Source organism: Pseudorca crassidens, unplaced genomic scaffold (genome assembly GCF_039906515.1).
Source record: "Pseudorca crassidens isolate mPseCra1 unplaced genomic scaffold, mPseCra1.hap1 Scaffold_74, whole genome shotgun sequence".
Lineage (NCBI taxonomy): Eukaryota > Metazoa > Chordata > Mammalia > Artiodactyla > Delphinidae > Pseudorca > Pseudorca crassidens.
The window spans coordinates 550,325-566,117 of NW_027136326.1; positions in this window are offsets into that span (position 1 = coordinate 550,325).

Consider the following 15,793-nt stretch of genomic DNA (forward strand, 5'->3'; position numbering starts at 1 on the left):
TTGGAGAGTTTCGGTGAGCAAATGAAGACCCTTTGAAGTCATATTGCATGGTACCCATTCCACGGGTCTCAACTCTCCAGGTTTAAGGTATTCTTCCTTCAGCTAAAACATGCATGTGTAACCCAGAGTATGATCAACCGTGTGAACGGGAGACGTGTACAAATATGTCTCAGTTTTCCTCCCCTGGTACTCGGGTGCAACATTCCACACGTTTTACTAACACTCTCCCCACTTGGAGAGTCAGCGCCTTTAACCTCCTGTTTGGCCCAGTTTGCAATTTCTGCGGAAGATGAACAGGAATAGGGAGAACCAATGAGAGACTAGCTGGAGGTGTCTGGACGGGCAAATTTAACTCTCATTTCCCACCAGGAAGAGGAATTAACCAAAGGCTCAGTGTGCCGTGCCGGAACCACATTAGGGCCTGTAGCCATCCTGCGGTGTTGCGGCCAGCTCACAAGAAAGCGAGTTGAAGAAAGGAGCTCAGGGGCACTGTAATTCACAAACCTGCAGAGTTATAAATGACAGCTATCGTCCAAAAATATACTGAAGTAATGCTGCCAAGAGGACTTGAAAGCAGGGCAGAATTGCAGGAAACCGATTTCAGGAGGTAGACTGGAATTGCATTGAAAGCATAGGAAAAGAGGCAGAACGTCCACAATGATGCACTTGGCCAAAAAGGGCGTATGCGTTTTTTCCTGAATATATTCAGGAAAAAACGCATACGCCCTTTTTGGCCAACCAAGCAAGCTTGCAAAGGAAATCTGCACTACAATGAAGTCTCACTTCCCCCCGGTCAAAAGGGCCATCTGAAAAAAGTGTAAAATCCGGAAAGGCAGGACAGGCCATGGAGAACTGGGAGCCTTGTTATGCTGATGGGCGGGATGTAAATTGCCAACAGACACTCGGGAGAAGTGTATGGTGTTTCCTGAAACATCTAAAAAACAAAGCAACAGAGCCTAGGGCACTTTCACTTATGGTCCTATAGATTAGGGAAATTAAAATCAAAAAGACCCAGCCACCCAAAAGTTTGGGACTCCTCTGGTTACAAGAACCTCGTTTACCGTACAAGTTTAATATCACAGAAAGTGAAAAATGGATAAAGAACTTGTGTTACTTACGTACAATGCAGTATCACTCAGCAATGAAATCTATGTCATCAGGCCCGTAGCAGCATAATGAGTGGATTCAGGTACGATGATTCTAACTGAAATAAGTCACACAGGAAAAGAAACATCATAAGATATCACTAATACACGGAATGTAAACTTGGCTACACAGGAACTGAATTCCAAAACAGCACAGGGTCTCAAATTTAGAAAACCAACTTATGCTTGCTTAAGGGGAAAGGTGAGTTGGGGTGCTGCATAAAACCAGAGATTGAAATGAGCACAGATAAAGTTCCTTAAGCCAAATATGGAATAGACAAGAGCTACTCCTTGCTCAACGAAATGGACTCAACACCGCATATTAAACGCCTAAGAATGTACCTGACTAGTAAGTATCTTAAAACCTATGGATTGCTATGTCTCCAAAAGAGAATCAAGCGTGTGTACAGGGGCATAAACGCAGCAGTGATAGGATTGGAGAGGTTCGGTGAGCAAATGAAGACCCTTTGAAGTCGTATTGCATGGTACCCATTCCACGGGTTTCAACTATCCAGGTTTAAGGTATTCTTCCTTCAGCTAAAACATGCATGTGGAACCCAGAGTATGATCAACCATGTGAACGGGAGACGTGTTCAAATATGTCTCAGTTTTCCTCCCCTGGTACTCAGGTGCAACATTCCACACGCTTTACTAACACTCTCCCCACTTGGAGAGTCAGCGCCTTTAACCTCCTGTTTGGCCCAGTTTGCAATTTCTGCGGAAGATGAACAGGAATAGGGAGAACCAATGAGAGACTAGCTGGAGGTGTCTGGACGGGCAAATTTAACTCTCATTTCCCACCAGGAAGAGGAAATAACCAAAGGCTCAGCGTGCCGTGCCAGAACCAGATTAGGGCCTGAAGCCATCCTGCGGTGTTGCGGCCAGCTCAAAAGAAAACGAGTTGAAGAAAGGAGCTCAGGGGCACTGTAATTCACAAACCTGCAGAGTTATAAATGACAGCTGTCGTCCAAAAATATACTGAAGTAAGGCTGCCAAGAGGACTTGAAAGCGGGGCAGAATTGCAGGAAACCGATTTCAGGAGGTAGACTGGAATTGCATTGAAAGCATAGGAAAAGAGGCAGAACGTCCACAATGATGCACTTGGCGAAAAAGGGCGTATGCGTTGTTTCCTGAATATATTCAGGAAAAAACGCATAGGCGCTTTTTGGCCAACTAAGTAAACTTGCAAAGGAAATCTGCACTACAATGAAGTCTCACTTCCCCCCCGTCAAAAGGGCCATCTGAAAAAAGTGTAAAATCCAGAAAGGCAGGACAGGCCATGGAGAACTGGGAGCCTTGTTATGCTGATGGGCGGGATGTAAATTGCCAACAGACACTCGGGAGAAGTGTATGGTGTTTCCTGAAACATCTAAAAAACAAAGCAACAGAGCCTAGGGCACTTCCACTTATGGTCCTATAGCTTAGGGAAATTAAAATCAAAAAGACACAGCCACCCCAAAGTTTGGGACGCCTCTGTTTACAAGAACCTCGTTTACCGTACAAGTTCAATATCACAGAAAGTGAAAAATGGATAAAGAATTTGTGGTACTTATGTACAATGCAGTATCACTCAGCAATGAAATCTATGTCATCAGGCCCGTAGCAGCATAATGAGTGGATTCAGGTACGATGATTCTAACTGAAATAAGTCACACAGAAAAAGAAACATCATAAGATATCACTAATACACGGAATGTAAACTTGGCTACACAGGAACTGAATTACAGAACAGAAAAGGGTCTCAAATTTAGAAAACCAACTTATGCTTGCTTAAGGGGAAAGGTGAGTTGGGGTGCTGCAAAAAACCAGAGATTGAAATGGGCACAGATAAAGTTCCTTAAGCCAAATATGGAATAGACAAGAGCTACTCCTTGCTCAACGAAATGGACTCAACACCGCATATTAAACGCCTAAGAATGTACCTGACTAGTAAGTATCTTAAAACCTATGGATTGCTATGTCTCCAAAAGAGAATCAAGCGTGTGTACAGGGGCATAAACGCAGCAGTGATAGGATTGTAGAGGTTCGGTGAGCAAATGAAGACCCTTTGAAGTCATATTGCATGGTATCCATTACACGGGTCTCAACTCTCCAGGTTTAAGGTATTCTTCCTTCAGCTAAAACATGCATGTGGAACCCAGAGTATGATCAACCGTGTGAACGGGAGACGTGTTCAAATATGTCTCAGTTTTCCTCCCCTGGTACTCGGGTGCAACATTGCAGACACTTTACTAACACTCTCCCCACCAGGAGAGTCAGCGCCTTTAACCTCCTGTTTGGCCCAGTTTGCAATTTCTGCGGAAGATGAACAGGAATAGGGAGAACCAATGAGAGACTAGCTGGAGGTGTCTGGAAGGGCAAATTTAACTCTCATTTCCCACCAGGAAGAGGAATTAACCAAAGGCTCAGCGTGCCGTGCCGGAACCAGATTAGGGCCTGAAGCCATCCTGCGGTGTTGCGGCCAGCTCAAAAGAAAGCGAGTTGAAGAAAGGGGCTCAGGGGCACTGTAATGCACACACCTGCAGAGTTATAAATGACAGCTATCGTCCAAAAATATACTGAAGTAAGGCTGCCAAGAGGACTTGAAAGCGGGGCAGAATTGTAGGAAACCGATTTCAGGAGGTAGACTGGAATTGCATTGAAAGCATAGGAAAAGAGGCAGAACGTCCACAATGATGCACTTGGCCAAAAAGGGCGTATGCGTTTTTTCCTGAATATATTCAGGAAAAAACGCATACGCCCTTTTTGGCCAACCAAGCAAGCTTGCAAAGGAAATCTGCACTACAATGAAGTCTCACTTCCCCCCGGTCAAAAGGGCCATCTGAAAAAAGTGTAAAATCCAGAAAGGCAGGACAGGCCATGGAGAACTGGGAGCCTTGTTATGCTGATGGGCGGGATGTAAATTGCCAACAGACACTTGGGACAAGTGTATGGTGTTTCCTGAAACATCTAAAAAACAAAGCAACAGAGCCTAGGGCACTTCCACTTATGGTCCTATAGCTTAGGGAAATTAAAATCAAAAAGACACAGCCACCCCAAAGTTTGGGACGCCTCTGTTTACAAGAACCTCGTTTACAGTACAAGTTCAACATCGCAGAAAGTGAAAAATGGATAAAGAAGTTGTGGTATTTACTTACAAAGCAATATCACTCAGCAATGAAATCTATGTCATCAGGCCCTTAGCAGCACAATGAGTGGATTCAGGTATGATGATTCTAACTGAAATAAGTCACACAGAAAAAGAAACATCATAAGATGTCACTAATACACGGAATGTAAACTTGGCTACACAGGAACTGAATTACAGAACAGAACAGGGTCTCAAATTTAGAAAACCAACTTATGCTTGCTTAAGGGGAAAGGTGAGTTGGGTGCTGCATAAAACCAGAGATTGAAATGAGCACAGATAAAGTTCCTTAAGCCAAATATGGAATAGACAAGAGCTACTCCTTGCTCAACGAAATGGACTCAACACCGCATATTAAACGCCTAAGAATGTACCTGACTAGTAAGTATCTTAAAACCTATGGATTGCTATGTCTCCGAAAGAGAATCAAGCATGTGTACAGGGGCATAAACGCAGCAGTGATAGGATTGGAGAGGTTCGGTGAGCAAATGAAGACCCTTTGAAGTCATATTGCATGGTACCCATTCCACGGGTCTCAACTATCCAGGTTTAAGGTATTCTTCCTTCAGCTAAAACATGCATGTGGAACCCAGAGTATGATCAACCATGTGAACGGGAGACGTGTTCAAATATGTCTCAGTTTTCGTACCCTGGTACTCGGGTGCAACATTCCAGACGCTTTACTAACACTCTCCCCACTTGGAGAGTCAGTGCCTTTAACCTCCTGTTTGGCCAGGTTTGCAATTTCTGTGGAAGATGAACAGGAATAGCGAGAATCAATGAGACACTAGCTGGAGGTGTCTGGACGGGCAAATTTAACTCTAATTTCCCACCAGGAAGAGGAAATAACCAAAGGCTCAGCGTGCTGTGCCGGAACCATATTAGGGCCTGAAGCCATCCTGCGGTGTTGCGGCCAGCTCACAAGAAAGCGAGTTGAAGAAAGGAGCTCAGGGGCACTGTAATTCACAAACCTGCAGAGTTATAAATGACAGCTATCGTCCAAAAATATACTGAAGTAAGGCTGCCAAGAGGACTTGAAAGCGGGGCAGAATTGCAGGAACCCGATTTCAGGAGGTAGACTGGAATTGCATTGAAAGCATAGGAAAAGAGGCAGAACGTCCACAATGATGCACTTGGCCAAAAAGGGCGTATGCGTTTTTTCCTGAATATATTCAGGAAAAAACGCATACGCCCTTTTTGGCCAACCAAGCAAGCTTGCAAAGGAAATCTGCACTACAATGAAGTCTCACTTCCCCCCGGTCAAAAGGGCCATCTGAAAAAAGTGTAAAATCCAGAAAGGCAGGACAGGCCATGGAGAACTGGGAGCCTTGTTATGCTGATGGGCAGGATGTAAATTGCCAACAGACACTCGGGAGAAGTGTATGGTGGTTCCTGAAACATCTAAAAAACAAAGCAACAGAGCCTAGGGCACTTTCACTTACGGTCCTATAGCTTAGGGAAATTAAAATCAAAAAGATCCAGCCACCCAAAAGTTTGGGACGCATCTGGTTACAAGAACATCATTTACCGTACAAGTTCAATATCACAGAAAGTGAAAAATGGATAAAGAACTTGTGGTACTTACGTACAATGCAGTATCACTCAGCAATGAAATCTATGTCATCAGGCCCGTAGCAGCATAATGAGTGGATTCAGGTACGATGATTCTAACTGAAATCAGTCACACAGAAAAAGAAACATCATAAGATATCACTAATACACGGAATGTAAACTTGGCTACACAGGAACTGAATTCCAAAACAGAACAGGGTCTCAAATTTAGAAAACCAACTTATGCTTGCTTAAGGGGAAAGGTGAGTTGGGGTGCTGCATAAAACCAGAGATTGAAATGAGCACAGATAAAGTTCCTTAAGCCAAATATGGAATAGACAAGAGCTACTCCTTGCTCAACGACATGGACTCAACACCCCATATTAAACGCCTAAGAATGTACCTGACTAGTAAGTATCTGAAAACCTATGGATTGCTATGTCTCCGAAAGAGAATCAAGCGTGTGTACAGGGGCATAAACGCAGCAGTGATAGGATTGGAGAGGTTCGGTGAGCAAATGAAGACCCTTTGAAGTCATATTGCATGGTACCCATTCCACGGGTCTCAACTCTCCAGGTTTAAGGTATTCTTCCTTCAGCTAAAACATGCATGTGGAACCCAGAGTATGATCAACCGTGTGAACGGGAGACATGTTCAAATATGTCTCAGTTTTCCTCCCCTGGTACTCGGGTGCAACATTCCAGACGCTTTAATAACACTCTCCCCACTTGGAGAGTCAGCGCCTTTAACCTCCTGTTTGGCCCAGTTTGCAATTTCTGCGGAAGATGAACAGGAATAGGGAGAACCAATGAGAGACTAGCTGGAGGTGTCTGGACGGGCAAATTTAACTCTCATTTCCCACCAGGAAGAGGAAATAACCAAAGGCTCAGCGTGCCGTGCCGGAACCAGATTAGGGCCTGAAGCCATCCTGTGATGTTGCGGCCAGCTCAAAAGAAAGCGAGTTGAAGAAAGGAGCTCAGGGGCACTGTAATTCACAAACCTGCAGAGTTATAAATGACAGTTATCGTCCAAAATATACTGAAGTAAGGCTGCCAAGAGGACTTGAAAGCGGGGCAGAATTGCAGGAAACCGATTTCAGGAGGTAGACTGGAATTGCATTCAAAGCATAGGAAAAGAGGCAGAACGTCCACAATGATGCACTTGGCCAAAAAGGGCGTATGCGTTTTTTCCTGAATATATTCAGGAAAAAACGCATACGCACTTTTTGGCCAACCAAGCAAGCTTGCAAAGGAAATCTGCACTACAATGAAGTCTCACTTCCCCCCGGTCAAAAGGGCCATCTGAAAAAAGTGTGAAATCCAGAAAGGCAGGACAGGCCATGGAGAACTGGGAGCCTTGTTATGCTGATGGGCGGGATGTAAATTGCCAACAGACACTGGGGACAAGTGTATGGTGTTTCCTGAAACATCTAAAAAACAAAGCAACAGAGCCTAGGGCACTTCCACTTATGGTCCTATAGCTTAGGGAAATTAAAATCAAAAAGACACAGCCACCCCAAAGTTTGGGACGCCTCTGTTTACAAGAACCTCGTTTACCGTACAAGTTCAACATCACAGAAAGTGAAAAATGGATAAAGAACTTGTGGTACTTACGTACAATGCAGTATCACTCAGCAATGAAATCTATGTCATCAGGCCCGTAGCAGCATAATGAGTGGATTCAGGTACGATGATTCTAACTGAAATAAGTCACACAGGAAAAGAAACATCATAAGATATCACTAATACACGGAATGTAAACTTGGCTACACAGGAACTGAATTCCAAAACAGAACAGGGTCTCAAATTTAGAAAACCAACTTATGCTTGCTTAGGGGAAATGTGAGTTGGGGTGCTGCATAAAACCAGAGATTGAAATGAGCACAGATAAAGTTCCTTAAGCCAAATATGGAATAGACAAGAGCTACTCCTTGCTCAACGAAATGGACTCAACACCGCATATTAAACGCCTAAGAATGTACCTGACTAGTAAGTATCTTAAAACCTATGGATTGCTATGTCTCCAAAAGAGAATCAAGCGTGTGTACAGGGGCATAAACGCAGCAGTGATAGGATTGGAGAGGTTCGGTGAGCAAATGAAGACCCTTTGAAGTCGTATTGCATGGTACCCATTCCACGGGTTTCAACTATCCAGGTTTAAGGTATTCTTCCTTCAGCTAAAACATGCATGTGGAACCCAGAGTATGATCAACCATGTGAACGGGAGACGTGTTCAAATATGTCTCAGTTTTCCTCCCCTGGTACTCGGGTGCAACATTCCACACGCTTTACTAACACTCTCCCCACTTGGAGAGTCAGCGCCTTTAACCTCCTGTTTGGCCCAGTTTGCAATTTCTGCGGAAGATGAACAGGAATAGGGAGAACCAATGAGAGACTAGCTGGAGGTGTCTGGACGGGCAAATTTAACTCTCATTTCCCACCAGGAAGAGGAAATAACCAAAGGCTCAGCGTGCCGTGCCGGAACCAGATTAGGGCCTGAAGCCATCCTGCGGTGTTGCGGCCAGCTCAAAAGAAAACGAGTTGAAGAAAGGAGCTCAGGGGCACTGTAATTCACAAACCTGCAGAGTTATAAATGACAGCTATCGTCCAAAAATATACTGAAGTAAGGCTGCCAAGAGGACTTGAAAGCGGGGCAGAATTGCAGGAAACCGATTTCAGGAGGTAGACTGGAATTGCATTGAAAGCATAGGAAAAGAGGCAGAACGTCCACAATGATGCACTTGGCGAAAAAGGGCGTATGCGTTGTTTCCTGAATATATTCAGGAAAAAACGCATAGGCGCTTTTTGGCCAACTAAGTAAACTTGCAAAGGAAATCTGCACTACAATGAAGTCTCACTTCCCCCCGGTCAAAAGGGCCATCTGAAAAAAGTGTAAAATCCAGAAAGGCAGGACAGGCCATGGAGAACTGGGAGCCTTGTTATGCTGATGGGCGGGATGTAAATTGCCAACAGACACTCGGGAGAAGTGTATGGTGTTTCCTGAAACATCTAAAAAACAAAGCAACAGAGCCTAGGGCACTTCCACTTATGGTCCTATAGCTTAGGGAAATTAAAATCAAAAAGACACAGCCACCCCAAAGTTTGGGACGCCTCTGTTTACAAGAACCTCGTTTACCGTACAAGTTTAATATCACAGAAAGTGAAAAATGGATAAAGAACTTGTGGTACTTACGTACAATGCAGTATCACTCAGCAATGAAATCTATGTCATCAGGCCCGTAGCAGCATAATGAGTGGATTCAGGTACGATGATTCTAACTGAAATAAGTCACACAGGAAAAGAAACATCATAAGATATCACTAATACACGGAATGTAAACTTGGCTACACAGGAACTGAATTCCAAAACAGAACAGGGTCTCAAATTTAGAAAACCAACTTATGCTTGCTTAGGGGAAAGGTGAGTTGGGGTGCTGCATAAAACCAGAGATTGAAATGAGCACAGATAAAGTTCCTTAAGCCAAATATGGAATAGACAAGAGCTACTCCTTGCTCAACGAAATGGACTCAACACCGCATATTAAACGCCTAAGAATGTACCTGACTAGTAAGTATCTTAAAACCTATGGATTGCTATGTCTCCAAAAGAGAATCAAGCGTGTGTACAGGGGCATAAACGCAGCAGTGATAGGATTGGAGAGGTTCGGTGAGCAAATGAAGACCCTTTGAAGTCGTATTGCATGGTACCCATTCCACGGGTTTCAACTATCCAGGTTTAAGGTATTCTTCCTTCAGCTAAAACATGCATGTGGAACCCAGAGTATGATCAACCATGTGAACGGGAGACGTGTTCAAATATGTCTCAGTTTTCCTCCCCTGGTACTCGGGTGCAACATTCCACACGCTTTACTAACACTCTCCCCACTTGGAGAGTCAGCGCCTTTAACCTCCTGTTTGGCCCAGTTTGCAATTTCTGCGGAAGATGAACAGGAATAGGGAGAACCAATGAGAGACTAGCTGGAGGTGTCTGGACGGGCAAATTTAACTCTCATTTCCCACCAGGAAGAGGAAATAACCAAAGGCTCAGCGTGCCGTGCCGGAACCAGATTAGGGCCTGAAGCCATCCTGCGGTGTTGCGGCCAGCTCAAAAGAAAACGAGTTGAAGAAAGGAGCTCAGGGGCACTGTAATTCACAAACCTGCAGAGTTATAAATGACAGCTATCGTCCAAAAATATACTGAAGTAAGGCTGCCAAGAGGACTTGAAAGCGGGGCAGAATTGCAGGAAACCGATTTCAGGAGGTAGACTGGAATTGCATTGAAAGCATAGGAAAAGAGGCAGAACGTCCACAATGATGCACTTGGCGAAAAAGGGCGTATGCGTTGTTTCCTGAATATATTCAGGAAAAAACGCATAGGCGCTTTTTGGCCAACTAAGTAAACTTGCAAAGGAAATCTGCACTACAATGAAGTCTCACTTCCCCCCGGTCAAAAGGGCCATCTGAAAAAAGTGTAAAATCCAGAAAGGCAGGACAGGCCATGGAGAACTGGGAGCCTTGTTATGCTGATGGGCGGGATGTAAATTGCCAACAGACACTCGGGAGAAGTGTATGGTGTTTCCTGAAACATCTAAAAAACAAAGCAACAGAGCCTAGGGCACTTCCACTTATGGTCCTATAGCTTAGGGAAATTAAAATCAAAAAGACACAGCCACCCCAAAGTTTGGGACGCCTCTGTTTACAAGAACCTCGTTTACCGTACAAGTTTAATATCACAGAAAGTGAAAAATGGATAAAGAACTTGTGGTACTTACGTACAATGCAGTATCACTCAGCAATGAAATCTATGTCATCAGGCCCGTAGCAGCATAATGAGTGGATTCAGGTACGATGATTCTAACTGAAATAAGTCACACAGGAAAAGAAACATCATAAGATATCACTAATACACGGAATGTAAACTTGGCTACACAGGAACTGAATTCCAAAACAGAACAGGGTCTCAAATTTAGAAAACCAACTTATGCTTGCTTAGGGGAAAGGTGAGTTGGGGTGCTGCATAAAACCAGAGATTGAAATGAGCACAGATAAAGTTCCTTAAGCCAAATATGGAATAGACAAGAGCTACTCCTTGCTCAACGAAATGGACTCAACACCGCATATTAAACGCCTAAGAATGTACCTGACTAGTAAGTATCTTAAAACCTATGGATTGCTATGTCTCCAAAAGAGAATCAAGCGTGTGTACAGGGGCATAAACGCAGCAGTGATAGGATTGGAGAGGTTCGGTGAGCAAATGAAGACCCTTTGAAGTCGTATTGCATGGTACCCATTCCACGGGTTTCAACTATCCAGGTTTAAGGTATTCTTCCTTCAGCTAAAACATGCATGTGGAACCCAGAGTATGATCAACCATGTGAACGGGAGACGTGTTCAAATATGTCTCAGTTTTCCTCCCCTGGTACTCGGGTGCAACATTCCACACGCTTTACTAACACTCTCCCCACTTGGAGAGTCAGCGCCTTTAACCTCCTGTTTGGCCCAGTTTGCAATTTCTGCGGAAGATGAACAGGAATAGGGAGAACCAATGAGAGACTAGCTGGAGGTGTCTGGACGGGCAAATTTAACTCTCATTTCCCACCAGGAAGAGGAAATAACCAAAGGCTCAGCGTGCCGTGCCGGAACCAGATTAGGGCCTGAAGCCATCCTGCGGTGTTGCGGCCAGCTCAAAAGAAAACGAGTTGAAGAAAGGAGCTCAGGGGCACTGTAATTCACAAACCTGCAGAGTTATAAATGACAGCTATCGTCCAAAAATATACTGAAGTAAGGCTGCCAAGAGGACTTGAAAGCGGGGCAGAATTGCAGGAAACCGATTTCAGGAGGTAGACTGGAATTGCATTGAAAGCATAGGAAAAGAGGCAGAACGTCCACAATGATGCACTTGGCGAAAAAGGGCGTATGCGTTGTTTCCTGAATATATTCAGGAAAAAACGCATAGGCGCTTTTTGGCCAACTAAGTAAACTTGCAAAGGAAATCTGCACTACAATGAAGTCTCACTTCCCCCCGGTCAAAAGGGCCATCTGAAAAAAGTGTAAAATCCAGAAAGGCAGGACAGGCCATGGAGAACTGGGAGCCTTGTTATGCTGATGGGCGGGATGTGAATTGCCAACAGACACTCAGGAGAAGTGTATGGTGTTTCCTGAAACATCTAAAAAACAAAGCAACAGAGCCTAGGGCACTTTCACTTATGGTCCTATAGATTAGGGAAATTAAAATCAAAAAGACCCAGCCACCCAAAAGTTTGGGACTCCTCTGAATACAAGAACCTCATTTACCGTACAAGTTTAATATCACAGAAAGTGAAAAATGGATAAAGAACTTGTGTTACTTACGTACAATGCAGTATCACTCAGCAATGAAATCTATGTCATCAGGCCCGTAGCAGCATAATGAGTGGATTCAGGTACGATGATTCTAACTGAAATAAGTCACACAGGAAAAGAAACATCATAAGATATCACTAATACACGGAATGTAAACTTGGCTACACAGGAACTGAATTCCAAAACAGAACAGGGTCTCAAATTTAGAAAACCAACTTATGCTTGCTTAAGGGGAAAGGTGAGTTGGGGTGCTGCATAAAACCAGAGATTGAAATGAGCACAGATAAAGTTCCTTAAGCCAAATATGGAATAGACAAGTGCTACTCCTTGCTCAACGAAATGGACTCAACACCGCATATTAAACGCCTAAGAATGTACCTGACTAGTAAGTATCTTAAAACCTATGGATTGCTATGTCTCCAAAAGAGAATCAAGCGTGTGTACAGGGGCATAAACGCAGCAGTGATAGGATTGGAGAGGTTCGGTGAGCAAATGAAGACCCTTTGAAGTCGTATTGCATGGTACCCATTCCACGGGTTTCAACTATCCAGGTTTAAGGTATTCTTCCTTCAGCTAAAACATGCATTTGGAACCCAGAGTATGATCAACCGTGTGAACGGGAGACGTGTTCAAATATGTCTCAGTTTTCCTCACCTGGTACTCGGGTGCAACATTCCAGACGCTTTACTAACACTCTCCCCACGTGGAGAGTCAGCGCCTTTAACCTCCTGTTTGGCCCAGTTTGCAATTTCTGCGGAAGATGAATAGGAATAGGGAGAACCAATGAGAGACTAGCTGGAGGTGTCTGGACGGGCAAATTTAACTCTCATTTCCCACCAGGAATAGGAAATAACCAAAGGCTCAGCGTGCCGTGCCGGAACCAGATTAGGGCCTGAAGCCATCCTGCGGTGTTGCGGCCAGCTCAAAAGAAAGCGAGTTGAAGAAAGGGGCTCAGGGGCACTGTAATGCACACACCTGCAGAGTTATAAATGACAGCTATCGTCCAAAAATATACTGAAGTAAGGCTGCCAAGAGGACTTGAAAGCGGGGCAGAATTGTAGGAAACCGATTTCAGGAGGTAGACTGGAATTGCATTGAAAGCATAGGAAAAGAGGCAGAACGTCCACAATGATGCACTTGGCCAAAAAGGGCGTATGCGTTTTTTCCTGAATATATTCAGGAAAAAACGCATACGCCCTTTTTGGCCAACCAAGCAAGCTTGCAAAGGAAATCTGCACTACAATGAAGTCTCACTTCCCCCCGGTCAAAAGGGCCATCTGAAAAAAGTGTAAAATCCAGAAAGGCAGGACAGGCCATGGAGAACTGGGAGCCTTGTTATGCTGATGGGCGGGATGTAAATTGCCAACAGACACTTGGGACATGTGTATGGTGTTTCCTGAAACATCTAAAAAACAAAGCAACAGAGCCTAGGGCACTTCCACTTATGGTCCTATAGCTTAGGGAAATTAAAATCAAAAAGACACAGCCACCCCAAAGTTTGGGACGCCTCTGTTTACAAGAACCTCGTTTACAGTACAAGTTCAACATCGCAGAAAGTGAAAAATGGATAAAGAAGTTGTGGTATTTACTTACAAAGCAATATCACTCAGCAATGAAATCTATGTCATCAGGCCCTTAGCAGCACAATGAGTGGATTCAGGTATGATGATTCTAACTGAAATAAGTCACACAGAAAAAGAAACATCATAAGATATCACTAATACACGGAATGTAAACTTGGCTACACAGGAACTGAATTACAGAACAGAACAGGGTCTCAAATTTAGAAAACCAACTTATGCTTGCTTAAGGGGAAAGGTGAGTTGGGTGCTGCATAAAACCAGAGATTGAAATGAGCACAGATAAAGTTCCTTAAGCCAAATATGGAATAGACAAGAGCTACTCCTTGCTCAACGAAATGGACTCAACACCGCATATTAAACGCCTAAGAATGTACCTGACTAGTAAGTATCTTAAAACCTATGGATTGCTATGTCTCCGAAAGAGAATCAAGCATGTGTACAGGGGCATAAACGCAGCAGTGATAGGATTGGAGAGGTTCGGTGAGCAAATGAAGACCCTTTGAAGTCATATTGCATGGTACCCATTCCACGGGTCTCAACTATCCAGGTTTAAGGTATTCTTCCTTCAGCTAAAACATGCATGTGGAACCCAGAGTATGATCAACCATGTGAACGGGAGACGTGTTCAAATATGTCTCAGTTTTCCTCCCCTGGTACTCGGGTGCAACATTCCAGACGCTTTACTAACACTCTCCCCACTTGGAGAGTCAGTGCCTTTAACCTCCTGTTTGGCCAGGTTTGCAATTTCTGTGGAAGATGAACAGGAATAGCGAGAATCAATGAGACACTAGCTGGAGGTGTCTGGACGGGCAAATTTAACTCTAATTTCCCACCAGGAAGAGGAAATAACCAAAGGCTCAGCGTGCTGTGCCGGAACCATATTAGGGCCTGAAGCCATCCTGCGGTGTTGCGGCCAGCTCACAAGAAAGCGAGTTGAAGAAAGGAGCTCAGGGGCACTGTAATTCACAAACCTGCAGAGTTATAAATGACAGCTATCGTCCAAAAATATACTGAAGTAAGGCTGCCAAGAGGACTTGAAAGCGGGGCAGAATTGCAGGAACCCGATTTCAGGAGGTAGACTGGAATTGCATTGAAAGCATAGGAAAAGAGGCAGAACGTCCACAATGATGCACTTGGCCAAAAAGGGCGTATGCGTTTTTTCCTGAATATATTCAGGAAAAAACGCATACGCCCTTTTTGGCCAACCAAGCAAGCTTGCAAAGGAAATCTGCACTACAATGAAGTCTCACTTCCCCCCGGTCAAAAGGGCCATCTGAAAAAAGTGTAAAATCCAGAAAGGCAGGACAGGCCATGGAGAACTGGGAGCCTTGTTATGCTGATGGGCAGGATGTAAATTGCCAACAGACACTCGGGAGAAGTGTATGGTGGTTCCTGAAACATCTAAAAAACAAAGCAACAGAGCCTAGGGCACTTTCACTTACGGTCCTATAGCTTAGGGAAATTAAAATCAAAAAGATCCAGCCACCCAAAAGTTTGGGACGCATCTGGTTACAAGAACATCGTTTACCGTACAAGTTCAATATCACAGAAAGTGAAAAATGGATAAAGAACTTGTGGTACTTACGTACAATGCAGTATCACTCAGCAATGAAATCTATGTCATCAGGCCCGTAGCAGCATAATGAGTGGATTCAGGTACGATGATTCTAACTGAAATCAGTCACACAGAAAAAGAAACATCATAAGATATCACTAATACACGGAATGTAAACTTGGCTACACAGGAACTGAATTCCAAAACAGAACAGGGTCTCAAATTTAGAAAACCAACTTATGCTTGCTTAAGGGGAAAGGTGAGTTGGGGTTCTGCATAAAAGCAGAGATTGAAATGAGCACAGATAAAGTTCCTTAAGCCAAATATGGAATAGACAAGAGCTACTCCTTGCTCAACGACATGGACTCAACACCCCATATTAAACGCCTAAGAATGTACCTGACTAGTAAGTATCTGAAAACCTATGGATTGCTATGTCTCCGAAAGAGAATCAAGCGTGTGTACAGGGGCATAAACGCAGCAGTGATAGG